The sequence below is a fragment of the Grus americana genome, chromosome 2 (assembly GCF_028858705.1).
Source record: "Grus americana isolate bGruAme1 chromosome 2, bGruAme1.mat, whole genome shotgun sequence".
Classification (NCBI taxonomy): Eukaryota; Metazoa; Chordata; class Aves; order Gruiformes; family Gruidae; genus Grus; species Grus americana.
In genome coordinates, this window is record NC_072853.1 from 130851864 (window position 1) to 130870535 (window position 18672).

Consider the following 18672-nt stretch of genomic DNA (forward strand, 5'->3'; position numbering starts at 1 on the left):
CTACTTAGCCCACAGGGCATACTACTGCAGTGCCAGCAGGAGCCAGCTAACTACCTGCAGGAGAGCAGAGGCAGGCAGTGCCTGTCCTCCCAGGGCAGAAGGAATATTGGAACTTCAGTAGCACTCGGCAACATTTTGGTTGACTTATGTGTGAAGTGCAAGGTGTATTACCCCTGAAGAAACAAACCCTCACTGCTTGTCCGTAAAATGCAGCACTTGGGAAAAGCAGAGAGGGCTCAAAACAGCGTGGTGAGCACGTACCAGATCATTCCCCCTGCAGCTTATAGCCTTCTTCACATGTTTCTTCTTGTTTTGTGATTATATAGGAAAATATGTACTGATGTTGTTTTTTTAGAACAGCAGCCCTGTTATTCAGAGCCACTACTGAGCAATTACAGTGGGAGTTGCTGCCTTCTGTAGGGTACTGTAGCTGCCTTCAGAGCTCATTTTATTTGAAAATTCTTGATATGCAATGCAGTGACACAAGAAAGCTTTTGACAAAGCTTCAGGAATGGTGCTTATAATCTGAAATAGTTTTTTAAAGCTTTCTTCTTTGACTGGCAAGGCAAACAGTGTTGAAGGAATCACTTTACTGGGTCTTAAATCTTTGCTTTTCAGTACCTTACGTCCTTGTGCTGCCAGCAACATCCCAGTATAGAGGTGTTTTTGTGAATACTGTATGTGAGAGTCATAAAATTGCAGTGTTAAGTACACATTGAACAAACCGATACCACGGTTTTTCTTCATGACATTTAGAACGAAAATGATCCATAGTGTGTTTCCTGAGTACTTCAGTGTAAAAATAGGTGGTTCAGGTCAGCCTTTAAATTATAATTGTCTTTGTTGTATGTGCTCCCCACACCCTATAATTTCTGCTGTTAGACATGAGGTGGTCTATCCCTTGACCCAGAAATTCCCATTTCAGATGGCAGGTGAGTATCAGCGGGATGGGGAGATCTTGCTGCTTTGGGGCATTCCGGGAAAAGGAGCAAAGCTGGTGGAAATGTGTGAGAGAGTGGAAGTATGCAGAGCGATGTGAGAAATGCAAAAGATTTTTATTTCCTAGATCCTTTGGCATCTGTTTACTTGGCAGAAAGAACATTGGCAGCCACTGCTGTAGGTGCTGCAAATTGTAAGGCTGGTTCCTGATCTGACTTTGACTAGAAATCACTGCTTCAGCCGGTTTCGATATGGATTTTTTTACTCTTGTGACAAAGTTTAAATTCAGACTTCCAAGGTGCATTAAAGAATGTTCAGAATAAGTATGTTGCATTTGACTGTTTCTCAAAAATACATCAGCCCATTACACAGCTTTTGCAAAAAACCCACCACCAAACAAAAAAAACCCCCCACAGACCACCATGCAAAACCCACCACCCCAAACCCCTTCATATATCTTCAATACTGAATTGGTTTTGGTAACAGGAAATAAACCAAAAACTGCTTATATTTGTATAATCCTGGATAATTTTAGCTTCTCTTGAAAGTTAATCATAATGCTTACATTCTGTGCCCTAGTTTTTTCCTGGTACATAGGAAAAACAACTCTCTGACAAAATAAGAATCTTTCTTTAGCTATCCTGCTTCTGTTTTCATGCTTGTGCTTGATTATGTCAACAGTTTCACATAAGAACTATAATTGAAAAGCTTAGTAGGAAGCCGTACGTATGTCTGTTACAGGGACAAGGACTTTCATTATCAGCTCTCCCAGCCTGGGGGGATTCAGATGGAGCCTCCTCTGGCATCACATTTCTTCCTTCTAGCAGGTTCTGTTCCAAAAGCAGGCTGGTTTAGCTAGGGTTTGCACCCAGTTAGGAGTCCTACAATATTTCTGATCTCTTGAATGATGCAAAAAAGTAGGAGCTTGGTTTAGCTGAGAAATTTGCTGTGAAAATAGAGGACAGTTTGAAACATGTCAGGTAAGTAATTTTGTGCAAGGTTTGTGAAGGCCATGTTCCTGATGGAGGGCTGGACTTTGTCCACAGGGATAGTAATTTTTCTTTTCCTTTTTTTCTTTTTTTTGCTTCTAACTGCTCTGCATCTCCATGAAGTAAACAACGAGCAAAGCTGGTTTTAAAACATTAGGATCTAACTGTGGAAATCTAGTGGACCCAACTGTTCAAAGCTCCCCAAATCCCAGTTATGTCTTCCTCTAAAAAAAATCAGACGCTGATGCTAACTACCATTAAGATACCATACTAGATACAATGCTTCTAATTTCTAGTTTGTGTCATGACCTGCTTAAGGAGATTAAATGACGCAGGATAATTGATTTCTCATCTGGGAGTCAGACTGAAAGCATTAAATCAATCCTGCCCTCTTACATTTTATTGCCATTGAAATTTCTTTAAAGCAGCTGATGTTTCCTCTTCTGCCTCTTTCCCTGAATAGTGAACTAGGTAATACCTATTTCTTTTGCATGGTTGGCCTGCCGTCTCTCTGGGAGTGAATAGCACAGCTTAGCTCTGGTGTCTCTAATCCACTGGGATATGTCTTTAGAGAACAGGTTTTCATTCCATAAATACAAAGCAAAATGTTCTTAGTGACCCGGTGTCTGTCTCGGTATGGAATCTATAAGGCTATAGGTAGTGGACTAATCATACCTTAAAGAAAACTACATCCTGCTGGATGTTACTCTTAGCAATGCTGACCACAATACTTAGAGGTAAGACTGCTGATGTTCCTTCCTTTTAACGGAAAGTAAGAATTTGCATTCAGTATTTCAGCCCTTATGTGCCATCATGTCCTCATTGCTATTGTGACTATCATTAGTTGGGTTAAAACCTGGGCTTAACGTGGTCACACGCAATGTAGACTTCTACTCTGAAATAATTTAACACTCTGCCTCTGCAAAACTCAGTCTAAAGCAAAGCTCCTAGACATGTGGTGCTCATCTTGCAGCTGACACATGAGGACAAACTGCAATAGGAGCACACATGGAGCAGAAATGGCCAATGCTCTATTTGGTTGGTACCAGATCCTGTTATTGCCAACCTGGGCCAAATCCAGCTCACTGTGGTGCCCTTACACAGCCATGACTAGCCACTCACGTGGCAGAGGAGCTGTGCGAAGGCAGGCTGGTGAGGTGGGCTCTAGGACACGAATTAATAAGCTCTGCCAGACCTCTGCTGACTTTGAACCTTTGCACCTTGCTTCTTGAGTAGGCAGCTGCCAGAGGGTGGCACAGGCAGGTGTGGTCAGCCCCAGCCTGGCTCCTGCTGTCACACCACTGCTCGGGTGTAAATCCAAGGGCAGGCTTGGGGAAAACACCAGGGGAAAGAGAAAGGCAGGGGAACACTCTCAATACCATCAGGGTTTTCTTGGCTGATACCTGAGCTATTATAAGGAAGACTAAAAACTCCTGGGTATCTTACATATTTTAACAAGTGTGCAACCAGCATGAAACATACAACACAGCGTGAGCTTTGTTATTTTTCCCATCTCCTATTAACTATTTTTCAGTTTTACATAACTGGCCTTGTCCATAATGCACATGTGGGTTCTTTTATGAGAAAATGATACTCAGTTGTGGATATTTTTTTTAAATATAGTTTTCCCATCCTTTTGGCAATGCTGGAACCAAAAGGCCTTCTTTGCTTTACTTTCCTTTTATTTTAGTTTGAAGTATTTCTGTTATCAGAGGTCTCTCCCCACGTGCAGCTATCTACCACTTCTCTGTGGTGGAAAATGACTTAATCATCGAGGGATTTTTTGGGGAGTCTGGACTTGTTTTAAGTCTCCTGAAAAGCAGAATAACAGAAAATGCTGCAGCAAAAATGCACATAGCCTAGGAAGGACATGCCACTGCTCACAGCTCCCAGTGTATGATGTTTATGGGAGAAGAAGAGAGGTTGCTGACACATGCAGAACTTTTTAAGCACACTCAGCAAACCTGTTGCTGTGGTAACTAATCGGAAGACTGTACCTCCCCTGAAGGATGCTATTTGCACTGCACCAGATGGCTGATAAATCACATAGTGGCATTTTCTGTCCCTGGTATTACTGTCCTATCTTTTCTCTAAGTGCTGTGATTTTAATTTGCAGCAATTTTACATGTAGATTATTCAGACATGACACACTAAAATACAACATAAAGCTGCTTCGGGTATGCAGTCACTTTAATGAACTCCTGTATCACCTGCATAACACCAGGACTGTTTTTATCTTATGGATTTATGTTCAAGCTGTTGCAATTTTATAAATAATGCTAAGCTGAGAAAAACTCTATGCTTGAATTTTAACATAATATTAATAAGGTTAACTATATAGCGCATTGTTACTATAACACATTCCTTGCAGAGGGACGTGAAATGACTTTTCCAGTTCATTGGTCTGCTACAAGCATTTCTGTACAGGCAGCATCATAACAATGGAAGCATACATGAAGATTAAACAGGATCATTGCCTAAGAAAGTAATGCTGTTTTATCTGTATTTTCTGCTGCTTTGTTGTCCTTACTGGCTTATCTTCTCAGGATGACACATTTCCTTCTTCCACCCGCCTTGACTATTTATTATTATGATTCTTAAGCTGTTGTCAAGTATTTTAGTCTCATTGTTACAGGTGCTGTTCTAACACACAAAAAAAGCTCCAGGCTCAAAGGCTTTATAAGCCAATAATAATAAATGTGTCTTGTGGTACCTTTTAGAGTTATGAAAACAAGTATGCTGTCACAGGTTACTGTAAATTAAAACAAGGAAAATTACAAAATTTATGAAAACAGAGCAACAGACTGATGCTTTTTTGATAAATCTAACCATTAGTCCAGAAAAAGGCAACTTTTTGAATGGCCAATGGAGCAGCTCAGTTGTGTGGTTCAGTGCTGTGCCTGACAGGTTTCTAGACACCAAGGGCAACTGCTGCATGCCCAGAGTCTTTGTAGCATGCCGTCTTCTGTCCCTGTGACACTGGCCAAGCAGTTGTGTTCTGTTATGTCACTTGCGCAATAGAGAAATGAATCACCTTCTGTGGTGCATGAATAAGAGCTCAGCATCTAAGCCTGCCATTGTGCCTGCAATGACATCTTATGTACAGCTGCAGCCATTTCCATAGATCAATCTTCAATGGTCTAATTGGATAAAGGGACTGCAGCCGGGATTTCTCGTATATTTTTTGTTTCGAACGTTCACTGAGCCCAGCAGGTGACATCTTTACTTCACATCACAATATTGCACCTGCCACCCTCTTTCTTTGTTATGGGCGAAGTCACCTTTAGTGTGGGAGAAGTACTCTCAACTCTGTGCTCCGGTCTCCTGACTATATAAAAAATCCAAAACACCCAAATACCATTGATACTTTTTGTTCTTTAGATTTGTTCTATGACATCAGTTGAATTTACTGGCCTATGGTGTAATTATTATCTTAGGGTCTCACAGGATTTGTCAATGTTACTAACTCTTCTGTATATAAGATTTTTTTTTTGTTATTATAACTCACTGTAAGAGAAATCATTTAAGTTCAGTGGGATGCCTTTATGGGCATAGGCTTAGAATTCTGACCTGCAATGAGGTAGATTTGTTCTATACAACTCCAGTTCATCTGATTTTTAGGTACTTCAAATCAGTGCTCCACCAGAGACAACAAGTCTAAGACGCTGGCTTGAAATAACAAATATGAATACCAACAAAAGGGATTTCTTGGCCACTACCCTTTCATCAAAATCTATCACAGTACATTTTTTTAATATCATTTCAACACTTAGATGGTGTGTTTTACCATCTGCATTAAGCCAACTTCTATCCTAAACACTATTTGCTGAGAAAACTCATTTCATCGGTTGTATGCCTGCATGGCTGCTGTCTTGAACTTGCAGAAGAAAGTATTTTGGAAATGATGAGTCAAAGATTAGTGCTGCAGTGTCTTGAGGATTTTTGGGTACTAGCTCTGCTGAATAGGCTTTGATCTCCAACCAAGTAGGTGTTTAAAGAAGAACAAAAATAAACTGTAACTTAAACTATATGTTGCTGTGTTTGCCTTCTGGTCTTTTCCTTTCACAGATAAAACATGGAGCAAAGGTTCTTTGAAATTCTCTTTAGAAAAGAGATGTCCTTCCCACTCTCCTTCTTTGATGTTGCATCCTATTGGAAACTCATCTTTTACAGGAGAAAAAAACATTTTTTTAATATCCATAAATTCTGCTGTTACAATATTAAAGACAAAGAGCAAATAATCAATAGATAAGCATTGTGGCTTTAACCTAATTATTATAATTTTGTATTTTCTGTTTATGCAGCAATCTCCATTCAAAGATTTCAAAGATGCAGCTGTGAGTAAATGCACTCCCCATTTCATGTATGAGGTAATTTAACTGCTGTGAGGTTACAAGGTTTATCCAAAGCCAAGCAGCAAGCTTACAGCAGAACAACATACAGCCCAGGCTCTCTTGATTCCCAGGACCATGCCCTAACCGCTCATCCTTGCTGCTTTACACAGTTCATGACAGCTTACACAGAAAGGAAGCATCAAAGATTTCTGTGTCGCCGGTATGTAATTCTGTAGACAGTCTAATAATTCTTAGGTAGATTATACTCAGCCATAATCATCTCCAGTGTAATTAGAGAATAGATTTAGTCATCTAAGTGAGCATAATATGGGTAATGTAAGTGGTGTGTTATAGGATATAATTTAAACCCCCTTTTAAATTGCACCTGCTCTTTTCATCGGCTATCTCTCTGATTCTAAGCAGCAAGCTGCCTATGACGCAGTTCATCCTTGATGTAACTCCAGAACAAGGAATTTGGGTTGTTATGTTCAACTGAAGTTGTTACAATTAAATTGGTATAAACTCCACAGCTTTTCAATGATGCAAATCACCTTTCAGTTAGATACATTAGGCAGAAGATATGCAGCCTTTTTTCTATTGCAAAAGACATTGAACTGTAATTCTGAGGACAGCAAACTGATAGCAGAGGAAAACAAAGGTCTTGCTTAAAATACATAATGGAAGATCTTAGAGTATGAAGTGCTCCATGTTGCTAATGATCAGCCCTGCTTTTTAATCAAAAGCATTGAGCCTAAGTAATAACTTCTAAACTAGTCCCTATTCAGGTTACTGATATACCCCCAAAAGGCGTGGATGCCACAGTATTTCATTCACTGAGATTTAGACTGGGAACAGCAAATTATTTTCTCTTTTGGTTATATAGTGAAGTTGCAACTTCTGGTCTGCAAACTAAGTTTGACAGCAACAGTGTCCAAAGATCCATAATTTCTTAACACACACAGACCCATGGATCCTTCTGCTACTTGTGGTGATGAGAGGAAATTCTTTTTGCCACATATGGTTCTAGGATCTTTCCTTCTAAATTTTCTTTTTGTGTAGGGTCCCATACGCAGATTCTGTCTGGCTTTTTTTCTTTTGCCAGATTACTAAACTAGATCTACTGATCTAATAAGCTGTGTGATATTGAGGTGTCTTGATTCCTGCCTTGTAGGAGTGCATGATGTGTAGTACTAACTGAAATTTGGAGTGACTATCAGTCCTGTGCTTTTTGTGGCAATTGATTCTGCAGACGTGTTAGGCTGGCTGGGCCCCTGTTAATGACTTGGGGTCCTGAAGAGAAGCAGGAAAAAAATCAAATATTCTGAGGAACCCAACTCTGACCACCAAGTTGTGCAGCACTATGGAGGACATGCTGACAGGATACTTTCAGGTAATTAGTTCTGCTGGCAAAAAGCATTAAAACCTGTGAAATGGGGTAACAGCTGAGGAGAAACCTCTAGGATTTAGGTACAAAGCTCTTTTACAGATTTCTATATTTTCTGTGCCTTCCCCAAGTTCCACACTGCTGCACCAACCTAATGTACTTGCTTCTTCCTGCTCTTACACTAAAACGCTCTAGTTTTAATGCCTTGTTTTGCCTACTGGTTCATCCTTGCCTTTCCGACCTCTTCCCCAGCTTCCTTTTAACCTTCTGGTCTTCCCATCAAACATACTTGGCAGTCTCTTCTCCACACTGCGTCTGGTCTGAGGCAGACATTGGTGGAGTGTGCAGCAAGGCTCCTCCCGTTGAAGACAGAGGGGACTGCCTCACACCAGCAAACCACGTTTGTTTTCCTAAACCAGAGCAGTTTAACCGGGTAGCTGGGGACCTGCATGCTTACACCTAGCAGTGAAACTATTTTCACCTCTGTACAGAGGCACAGGTTACGCGCCGAGGATGGAGCACATGGGACGGCCCCATTTGGGCAGGTTTGGCAAACAGAGCAGGCCACACGCCCCACGCACCGTGGCCAAGGCATGCTGTGCTCTGCACGGGGCCTCAGAGGGACGGTCAGCACCATCTTGCTCTGGGCCTGGCCATGCTGGTGCTGCTGCACCCAAAGAGCTGAGATGTCCCCAGGGGTTCAGCCACTGGAGGGGCAGGCGCCTGCCATGACACTTCACACGCGGCCAGCAGAGAAGTCCCCAAGTGTGAGGTCATCCCCTCAGCTTTGCCACATTTGGTGGACTCCTTATCTGGCGGTTTGACTGGTGAATGAGGTAGCAGCCACATTTTAAATGACCTGCTTTACTTTCTAGACTGATCCTGCGTGTGAGTTAGAGGCACACGAGTTAACCATCCAATGATATGACCAAAACTGAATAAACGAGCCCCTTCCAGCACCAACAGTGAAGTAGTCTTGGTCCCCGAGGCAGGCTGAGGGATAACGCGTGCACTGCTCTCCACCCACGCCTGCGAAACATGGACGCATCTTCTTGGTGCCTTTGGTGTCCTCATGGTTTGACGGCCTCTGCCTCGGTGCAGCGTTTGAGGTAGGCCACCCACGCGAGGCACCGGCGGCCACCATCTCTTGCCCCGAGGGAGGCCGGTAGCTGCCAGGAGGCAGGACCGGCGCTCTCTCTCACGGGGGGAGCATCGGGAAGACCCCGGGCGAAGGCAGGAACGGCTCTGAGGAAACGCTCGGTGCCAACAGGGCAGCCGGCCAGCTCTGCGGTGAAACGCCAGAAACGAGCGGTCCCCGAGGCCCGCGGTGACCGTGGGGCAACCCCCACCCAGGCGACGCCGCAGCGGGGCGTGGTGAGCGGGCCGAGCCGCGGTAACCCAGGGAGGGACGGGCCGCAGCACGGCCACGGCCACGGCCACGGCCACGGCCACGCCCGCCACCACACCGGCTGGGACTCGCCGCGCGGAGCGCTTCGGCGGCGGCTGCGCGCGCAGGGGGGAGGGGGCTGCGCGCCGCGCCTGCTCCCACCGGTAGGGGTCGCCGCTGCCGCCAGTCTGAGAGGAGCAGAGCAGCGCAGCGCAGCGCGGAGCGGAGCGTGAAGAGAGCTGAGGTACGGTAGCGGTGCCGGTACCGCTGCGTGGTTGGGCGGCAATCTCCCCGTCCCCTTCCTCCTCTCAGCGGTGGCGCCGGGCCGGGTCGGGTCAGTGCCCTACTGTTCGGCAGGGGGGAGAAGGTGCGGGATCTGCGAACAGCAACCTGCCTGGCGGGGCTCGCCCCGTCAGCGCCGGGCGGCGGCGGTGAGAGAGGGAGGGGGCCGCCGGGGATGGTGGGGGAGGATGGCGCAGAGCTGGTTTCTCAGGGTCGGTGCGGGTGCCGTCCCCCGGCGGCGATATCCCTCGGCGCCTCCGCGCACCTGCTCCCGCGGCGACGGGAGGCACCGCGTCGCCCTGGGCGGGGGCTGCGGGCATCGCGTAATATGGCTGCACCGCAGGCCTCCCCCGGCCCGCGGGGACGGCAGGCCTGGCGGGGGCTGGGCTCCGGTGGTTCGGGTGAGGGTCCTGCGGCGGGGGGAGGATTTGGTGTTTGGGGCTGGCATCGGCAAACGTCGTCCCCGGCTGTTCCTTGCCTTCCACTTTGAAGCAAGGCTCTCCAGTCTCTGTCTACCCTGGCTGCCCTCTCTACCAGCTGCTGCTTTCCCTTCAGCTCTTTAAGGACCCGGCGTGGGTTGTGTCCCCCCTCTTCTTTTTTTTTTTTTTTTTTTTTTTTGAAGGTGCCTTTTCATATAGTCATCTTGAAATCTAGATGTCTTCATGTGCATTTCTAAGCACATACTGTTATGCTCCGGTAGGTATGCGATGGTTTCATTCACTTGAGCAGGCTGATGAGCAGACATACCTTCCTGCCAGAGTCTGCAAAACTGAGATCTCTATTTGTGCTACTATAATAATACTAGAGGCTGTGATTAACCTCCCTTAAAAAAAAAAACCACCCAAAACCAAACAAAAAAACCCCAGACATTTTCTTCAGTACTGATAATTAGAGGGGGAAAAAAATCATATTAAAACAACGTCTCGGAAGACAGCTTTGTTAAGGCCCTAATCCTATGCGTGCACATATGTATAAAACTGCATATGAAAAGTGTCCTTAGGACTGTGTAAAGCCATCCACACCTGTAAGATATGAAACTTTAATAATCCCAGAGAAGTGGGTGTGCTGCAGCATGCTTGGTAAATTCTGTGATGCAAACTATCTGTGTATGCTAAACTTACTCAGTAGTTTAGAAGATAATAAATACATGAACTTGTGGGAAGTGGAGTGACTGACTCATTTGATTATAGACTATTACCGTTTCAATTATTGGTCTAGAATCTGTTTTAGAATTAGGGATTTAAAACACCTTTAAGCATGCTGGTTTGTTCATAACATGTACCTCAAACCCTCCAGCCAAACAAAAAGAAACCTCAAAACAAACCCTCAATCATATATATTTAGGAAGTTGATTTCTGTGAACACAGGACTTCCACTGGTTTAAGATGAATCAAAACTGAAGTTAACTTAAACCATTCATAGTGCTGCGAACTTTTTCCAAGCAGTTTAGATCCCAGAGCTTACACAGACTGTCTAAAAATACAGGTGTTATTTTGAGGCAACTGTGGTGAATGGAAATCCTTTATTGATATGAGTATATTTTGTCCTCCTCAGAAAAGTATTTCTGATGCTTAGAGTTTGGGATTTTTATGGTAATTTCATTTTTTGGAAGACATTTGTAACTTTTTTTCATGGTAACGTAGGGCATGCCTTAGGCTGCGTTTGTTTACTCTTGCTGAGTTTGGTATTTTTGGTAAAGGGTATTGAATTTGCCTTTCCACTCTCCCCTTCAAAAGTCATCAACCATGGATGCTTTACACAGCTTGCATGTGGGAAAGTGTGCTAGCTTATGTTAGAAGCTTCCAGTAAGAATTTCTTTATTTCTTGCTAACTTGAAGGGTTGGGAAGCTGGACATTGTTCCTGTAGTGTTTTGGCCTTCTCTTTCTGTAAATTCAGCAGAGAAATTGTACAGAATCGTTATCTATAACTGCCTCTCTGTAAGGTACTTAAATGGCTGGTTTCTGCCACAGTATGTTGCATTACATTCTAATGTTTGCAAACTCTGTTGCTAGTATTGCAACACTTGCTGTTGTTTTAGGTTATATTTTAAGCTAAACTCCAGCAAGGAACTCTGATGCTTTTTACCCCTTGTTAGCATAACAATGTTGCTAATTTGAAATGACATCAGTCAGTGTGCATTAGCCAGTTGTGTGTGGAAGTGGACAATCTCTCCTGTGCGGTGATAAAGACCTAACTGAACCGCAAAACTAGATTGTGCTGTCTCTTTACAAAGAGGGAAAGCTACACAGACTAAGTTTTATGCAGCAGTTAGCGACTTCTCATTATGAAGTTGTGTGTTGTACAAAGATAGTTTAGATGCCAGCAGCTCCTAACAATGGTCTCTGCCCCAGTGACAGCAGCAGGAAAATGGGTGCTTCTCTACGAAATGGAGAGTGTTACAAATATGACCTTAGACTGCAGGCTGGAATAGCAGCTACAAAAGGAATAGAGTTCTGTGACTGCTTGGAGACTTAATTGAGTGCATTGACATCCACTCGGTGAAAAGTCTGTATAAGTAATGAATTTTCCCTGTATGCGCAGCCTGTGATGGAAATGAGACTGAAATCTGTTGTCTTCTGGATGACTGACCCTGATTTGTTTTTAAATAGAACTACGTTTTCATTAACATAATTCAGTTACTTGAGGAAAAAAATAAGATCCTATCTTCTTTTCAAAGATGCCTACTTTGAAAGGTTGGATGAGGGTGTATTAGACAATTAAAACAGAACTGATTGGTCAAGGGACTGTAAACTTTAGTAACAGCTGAAATCTTACCATTTGTTAGGACTTTAAATGCAGAAGAGTATTACCATGCTCATTCGATGGCCAGTATCTAATCTGTTAGACAGTCTTAAGAAATCTGGCAGTTGTTACCAGGAATATTCCAAAGTTTCCCACACGCATACAGCAAGAGAAATATTTTCAATTCCTTCCAGCCTATTACCCATTTGCTCAGTTAAATGGCGGAAGTGGGCATACTGCTTAGGAAAGCTTTGAAGCGCAACTTGATTTTATGCCCACGTAGGAAATTGCTACTTCTTGAAATTAAAAAATAAAAGTAAACTTACTGGAGAAAATGGCCAACCCAAATCTCTGACTAGAAGTTTGAGATGTTGCTCATCTTTAGCAAATTCTTGAGAAATTTTTAGCATGTAGTTAATGTACAAAAAAAAAAAGTTGTGCATGGCTTGCTGAGTTTCAGCTGCTGATAATTCCTCTTAGATATCTTCTCAGACACAGCTTAGAGGAACAGAGACAGTCAAAGTTGAGTGTGGCACCTTCAAGTGGTAAATTGGTATCATCATCCATTGGTGGTAAGAGAAGAGACAAACAGTTTGACTAAGATCTAATAATGAAATGTCCAAACCATAGGGACACAGAGGTCTGGCATGGTTTTGTGCTTTATATTCAGGAACAGTCTCTGCTTTCTAATTTCTTAATAAAGGCAACCTTCCTCTCTCCTGATAAGTCATGCATTAAAACTGTCCGAATTGTCAATTAAAGAAATAACCTTTCAGTGTTTCCTAAGATGGGAACAATATTATTATTGTGCCTTTCAGTTTGCTGTATTTGTTCTGTGCCTGCAGCTGAATGAATTTTGCTTTTCATTTCTGTTTTTGGAAACATTGCTTTTCTGCAGGATGCAGAGATCACATGTCTCTATGAGCATAAGATGTGAGCCTTGATTTGTAGATGGAAACACAAGCTTGTCTCAGGCACAGGAAACATCTTAATTTAAAAGTTAAAATAGAGGCTCAAAACCAACAACTAAACCCTGAACAAAGTTTTCACAGTTGTAACTGACCTTTAACCTGCTACCCCATTAAAAATATGGAAGAGTTGAGAATAAATAATGTGTGGCCTATTTGATATATTCTTCCCTTCCTAATGAGACAGCCTTGATCCATATCTGAGGACCCTTGTTCAGATGCTGCCTCTCAGTTTTTCATTGTAAATGTTTCTTGCAGCTTAGGTCACTTACCCTTTTTAGTAGCAATGAAAACAGATTTATTGAAGTCTTTAAACATTACTGAAATAGCTCAGAAGTATTAGCACAGCTGGGTTTCTGTTTTATAAAAGTCCAAAATATAGTGAGGAAAAGTCATCCTTTAATACAGAGAAACAAGTTGTATGTCTTCATAAAAGGTTTCACGTGCTTCCTGGACTTTAAAGGAGCTCAAATCTCTTCTGCAATATAAACATTAAAGAAAATGCTGTCATCACCAGAATGCACTTGGAACTTGTCAACAAGGATAATCAATAAGGAGTTTAGCAGCCTCTGTATTTCTGATACCTAAAGACCCTGTTCTAGACCAGCTTTAATCTGAAGAAACTATAGAAGTGAGAGTGCAAAAAGTAGGCTATATGATCAGCAGAATTGGTGTTCTCACCAAACTGCTGTGGTGGTCTGAGATGAAACCCCAGTGTTAAACCTCCCACTCTTGTTTTTGTGGACACGCGCATTGTCTTGAAAACATGATGCTGATCACCTGCATTAACAATCAGTTATCTAGAACAATCACATGTGTGCTTGAAACCCTGGGAGTTAGAAGAGGTTTATACTTCACCCTGTACAACACTGGTTATGTCTGTGCTTCAGAAAGCTCAACAGTAATGCCAACAAAACTCTTGAAGACAAACTCAGAAAATGTTTGGAAGACGAGTTTGTGTGATATATCAGTGCAAGCTCAGTAAGCTGAATGAAAGCAAAGCATGTTGTTTGTGGTTCCATCCACGCTGGAAGACTTGCTAGCCTAGCTATGCTGAGTAATGAATGCAGCACTTTTGCTCCTAGGTGAAGCATGATCGAGCTGAAGTTTTGCCAGCTTGTGAGTCAAATCATATCAATACAAAGCAAATTTTACAGTTAAATTCTGCTCATAGTAACATGAGGTGAATGCTTTTCTGTTAGTGCTGACTGCTTGGTCTCACTGAACTTTTCTTCCTTAATATCTACTTGAGCATTGGCTTGATTTCTTGTGAAGAGGAGCTGTAATGGCGGTAGCTGACTTCTCCTGTAATATGTTTCACTGATCTGGTATTGCTCTACATGATGGTGACTGGGTATTATTAAATTTTTAGGCAAGAGACTATATTGGTGTAGAAAACAAAAATTTTGCATAGTTTATTAAGGACAGAACTGTTTGTACATGTGCATCACTTAACATGTCCGAAATGGTGCCTTGTCAGGAAAGGAGTAGCTCTACACAGGGGAATAGCTACTTTAGAATGTTTTCATTTGGTGTAAATCTTAATTAACATTAAAAATAAATCTTAATTAACGTTTCAGAAACTGCAGCTAACCTAACTTGTATTAAAACCAAAGGGTTTTTATATGTGACTTTAGGGGCATCTTTAGTTTTTCTTGACATAAAGTTGCAGGGCATTAAGTTGGTGGCAATTAAAAAAGTGTGAAGAGCAAATGTTGGTTCAGTTCAATAAGTATGAGTTAAATTTCAAGACAGACCCTTTTTTGATCCTGTTTTCTCACACTAATCCTTTTTATTGCCCACTGCTTCCTTGTGAGTGCTGCACTTTCATTATAAGCCTATTGTTTTGTTTTCCAATTGCAAGAAAAGACAGAGACAAGAACTTGCTGTTGGCAAAAGCGGTTGTATTGTTTTAGAAATAAGCTTTGGAATTGCTTGAACAGTAAGTTATTAGAAGAGTTTCAAAACCTAATAGTTCATAGCATTGAATTTTTTTTTTTTTTTAATAAGATAGCAACTATAAAAGCTACTGTTGGCAAGCCAGTTTTTACATAATTTGTAACTTTGTAAAACTAGTAATTACTTCATGCTTAATGTCTTTGGGGTATTTTGGCAAACAAGGAAAAGTAGTTGGCTTTAGAAGAGTTGATATCTATTTGATATGGGAGGATGAAGTTATTCTTCTGATAAGTAATTTTATTGTAGCAGTCAAATTCTTGAATTTTACAAAATATTATTTCAGTACTACGTTGCAGCTTTCGGAGAAGCAGTACATAGTGTTATTGTGGGGGAAAAAAACCCCTCAAAAGTCTCGAGCAAGTTAGTATGAAAATCTTCCTTTCTCCAGGTTGGACTCTGACTTGCTAAGCTCAGAGTGCTTTGTTGTGGATACATAGCTATTTCAATTTTCCTGGGTTGGGAGGAAGGCTCCAAAACACACTGAATAATTTATGCCCATCCCTATTCTCTTAGGAGCGTGGCTTCAGTCTCTGACAGTCATGTGTTCTCAAAGGGAGGATGGGATACTGCAATCTGTCCTCTGTCTCTGTTGCTATAACAGCATTATTTGTCTGGGGTTTTTTTAACAAGTGAAAAATGACATCTAAATGAAGCTTTCACTAGATTGTCACAACTTTTTTGGTACAGACTTAAAGAATAACAATTTTATTCCTTGTTGACCACTCTAAAAGTATGATTGTGGACAAATTTTGAGACTAAAGTGCAAGTTGTTCTGATTAGAATGTGTGACCCTTATTAATACATGTTAGCATTTGTAAGATCCTCATACTGCGAAATGGAAAATACTCGAGTTAAATGTTCCAGAACTTGATATTTTCAACTTGACGATTAGTATTTTACATCTATCAAGATTTATGGGTTAGCTTTCTTGAGGTGGAGCTAGGGAATAGCACTTCTGTGTTCACCCTATTTCAGGAGTATAGTGATGTTCAGACATGTTTATAATGCCCTGATAATTGTCATACTTGTTGTTTCACATCGTGATGTTTGGAGCCAGACTTTGCTCAGTGGATATTACTCCTTTCTCTCTGCACCAAAGTACTTATGAGCTCGTCTGTTTTACCATTGACAGTAATGGTGATTTGTTCACAGAATTAATTTGGCTTGGCAGTCTCTAAATGAGATTTATTACAATGAGAGAAGATCTTAATAAAGGAACTCGTTAAACAAAACTTCTTCATAGTGTCAGAACACAAACTAAGCTAAGTGCTGTAGTGACCAGGAGACTCTGGAAAAAATATGACCATGTGCAATATTGCATCCCTGCTGTAGTACATTTTTGTTGAATAAAAGATAGGAAGTGGAGTGTATTACCTAGTGGCTGTCACTCAGAATTGGTTTTCCAACCTTTGTGCCTGCTGTCATTCTAGGTCAACCAAGTGTGATGCCTGTTAACTACCTGAAACTGAAGCAGTCATTACATAGTGGCATAGCATAATGTACAACACTCTGTCTATTTCTAGTGCTTTCATATGTAGAATGGTTTTGGATATAGCCTGTAACAGACTGTATGGTGCCTGTTTGTCTTAAATTGCAATGGCCCATCCATGAGTGTAATGGTCTGCAATCAAATCTAGGGCCTGTTGACATATAGTGTAGCTTTACCTCTGTCTACACCAAAATGTAGGTCTGAGGCATGAACTGTTGAGAAAATCAGGCCTGTATGCTAACATGTTCCTTGGTAAAGAACTGTGTGAATGAACAACAAGGTGTTCTTTGAGATCTATTTGCAGTGATTCCCAGTGTTTTCTAAGGTTTTCGGGATTGCCTTTTGATGGAGGAGCAAATAATCTATGAAAAAAAGAGTAGGGTTTATCAGATTTATCAGAGGTGCTGTGAAGGAGGAGTATTCTGTTCCTCCTGTAGATGAAAAATGCTTGTTTGGTGTTGAGTCAGGATGGTACCTTGTGAGAGGGGAAAGAGGTGGCAAATGCGTGAAAATGAGGACAACCTGAAGTTGAACTAAGAAAAAAGGAAAATGAAGTAGGCAAGTAGAAATGTCCTGCTTACATAGGTAGCTGCTAACAGGCTGCTTTAGTTACATGATGGAGGAAGGTGAAGTTCACTAGTGTTCTGAACAAACGTAGGTTGTGGGTGTATCTGAGAAACTGCTATCCTTGTCATGTTTAAAATAAACCAGATGAGGTTCTAGGAAAAACTGCCACCTAGCAAACTGAGTAGATTTAAACTGTAGTAGGCTGCTAGCTAGCTTCCTTATCTAGAAACATAATTTAAGATCTCAGTGCCAACTCTTACGACAACCATATTTTCAGTATAAGGCTGTAACATTCAGCTTGCAGTGTTTAATTGTTTTATACCCGCCTGTATGAAACATACTGTATGTTGAAGTGAACTGTAGTTAGAGTAGCTTACTCATACTTTCATACTTAAAAAGCATTACCAAAATGGCAATTTGGTTTTGGTTTAGTAACTCTTGGTATAGTTAAAGGCAAAAACCAAAAACCTTACAAACGCAGCTGAGCCTGCTTTATTCCAAGGAGGACTTCAGGAGTCTGTAGAACATTTAGATACCTACAGGTTCTTAATTATTTGCCCTGCCTACTCAGTCTGTAGGTATGTAAAAGTCTGCCTTGCATACCTTCCAATTCATTCAGTAACACAGTGCTGAAGCATTCTTTCCCGTCTTTCTGAGCCTACCTGGCAATATGTTTGCTATGCAAGTTGAAGAACTTCATGTAATAAAAATTAGTACTGTGTATCAGCCTTTCTTTCTAGGCTGTTGGATGTCTAATGTCTTTCAGCTGCCTTATGTATTTCAAATAAATCCACTTAGTTTGTGTTTAGAATATAAACATTTCTTTTGAATGCTGAGATCCACAGTAAGCCTGCAAGTTATTCAAGATTTTGGCTGGTCTGACAAGGCATCAGAAGACAAATTTAGAGCACTAAATGATGACTTACCTGAAGGCAGATGTGAACTCTTAGGGTGCTGGAAAGCAGGTACATTGACATCACCAACACAGCAAAATAAAGGTACATACTCAGAATAATTCATAGCAAAATACTAAATGGTTTCATTAGCGATGAAGCTTGGGCAATGCTCTACTCATTTCAGTTTAATTACAAATGCTCGGATGACTCGCACATGATAAGAGTGGCAGTTGAAGTGGGGCTTTGTCTTCATGTCTGTCTGCAAGACACTCATCTAGAACCAGTAATGTACTGAGACCTTGTGGCACAATATGCAAGTCTGCAGGTAGGTGTCCTCTGCTGGATGTATTTTATTAGCTGAGGTCATTCCAGCTTATAGTAGCTTGTCCTTTCCCACTAGCCAAAATTCTGCTTGTAAAAAAAAAAAAAAAAAAAAAAAAAAAGCATGTTCCCTGATGCATTTTCAACTCAACTGACTGATTATTCTTGTATATAATCTTACCTAAATTAAAAGGTTGTGTGAGTTCCCTAGGCAATTCATCACCCAGCATTTTGTTGGTAGAGGACACCTTCAACACACATCTTCTCTTGAAGTTTTTTTGCAAGGTTGACCATCTGTGTGACCTGTTCATAGTTTACAGGCAAACTCTTAAGTGTTTTCTTCATGAACAATTACGACTTTATGGATTATACCCTTTATCCAAAAGGCATTCTTTCTTTGGTTTAATATTGGAA

General features: G+C 41.6%; 1 protein-coding gene across 3 annotated transcripts in view; it reads left to right on the plus strand.

The window, feature by feature from the left end:
* Positions 1-9157: 9157 nt before the first annotated feature.
* Positions 9158-18672, plus strand: part of SCRN1 (secernin 1) — a 41009-nt gene continuing 31494 nt past the window's right edge. Inside the window, exon 1 of one of the 3 annotated variants that reach the window (XM_054816985.1) lies at positions 9158-9277. The gene's annotated coding sequence lies outside the window, so the exon portion shown is untranslated. Of the gene's footprint in view, positions 9465-18672 lie in introns of all 3 variants that reach the window. The other 2 variants (XM_054816987.1, XM_054816986.1) reach the window with 2 other exon arrangements.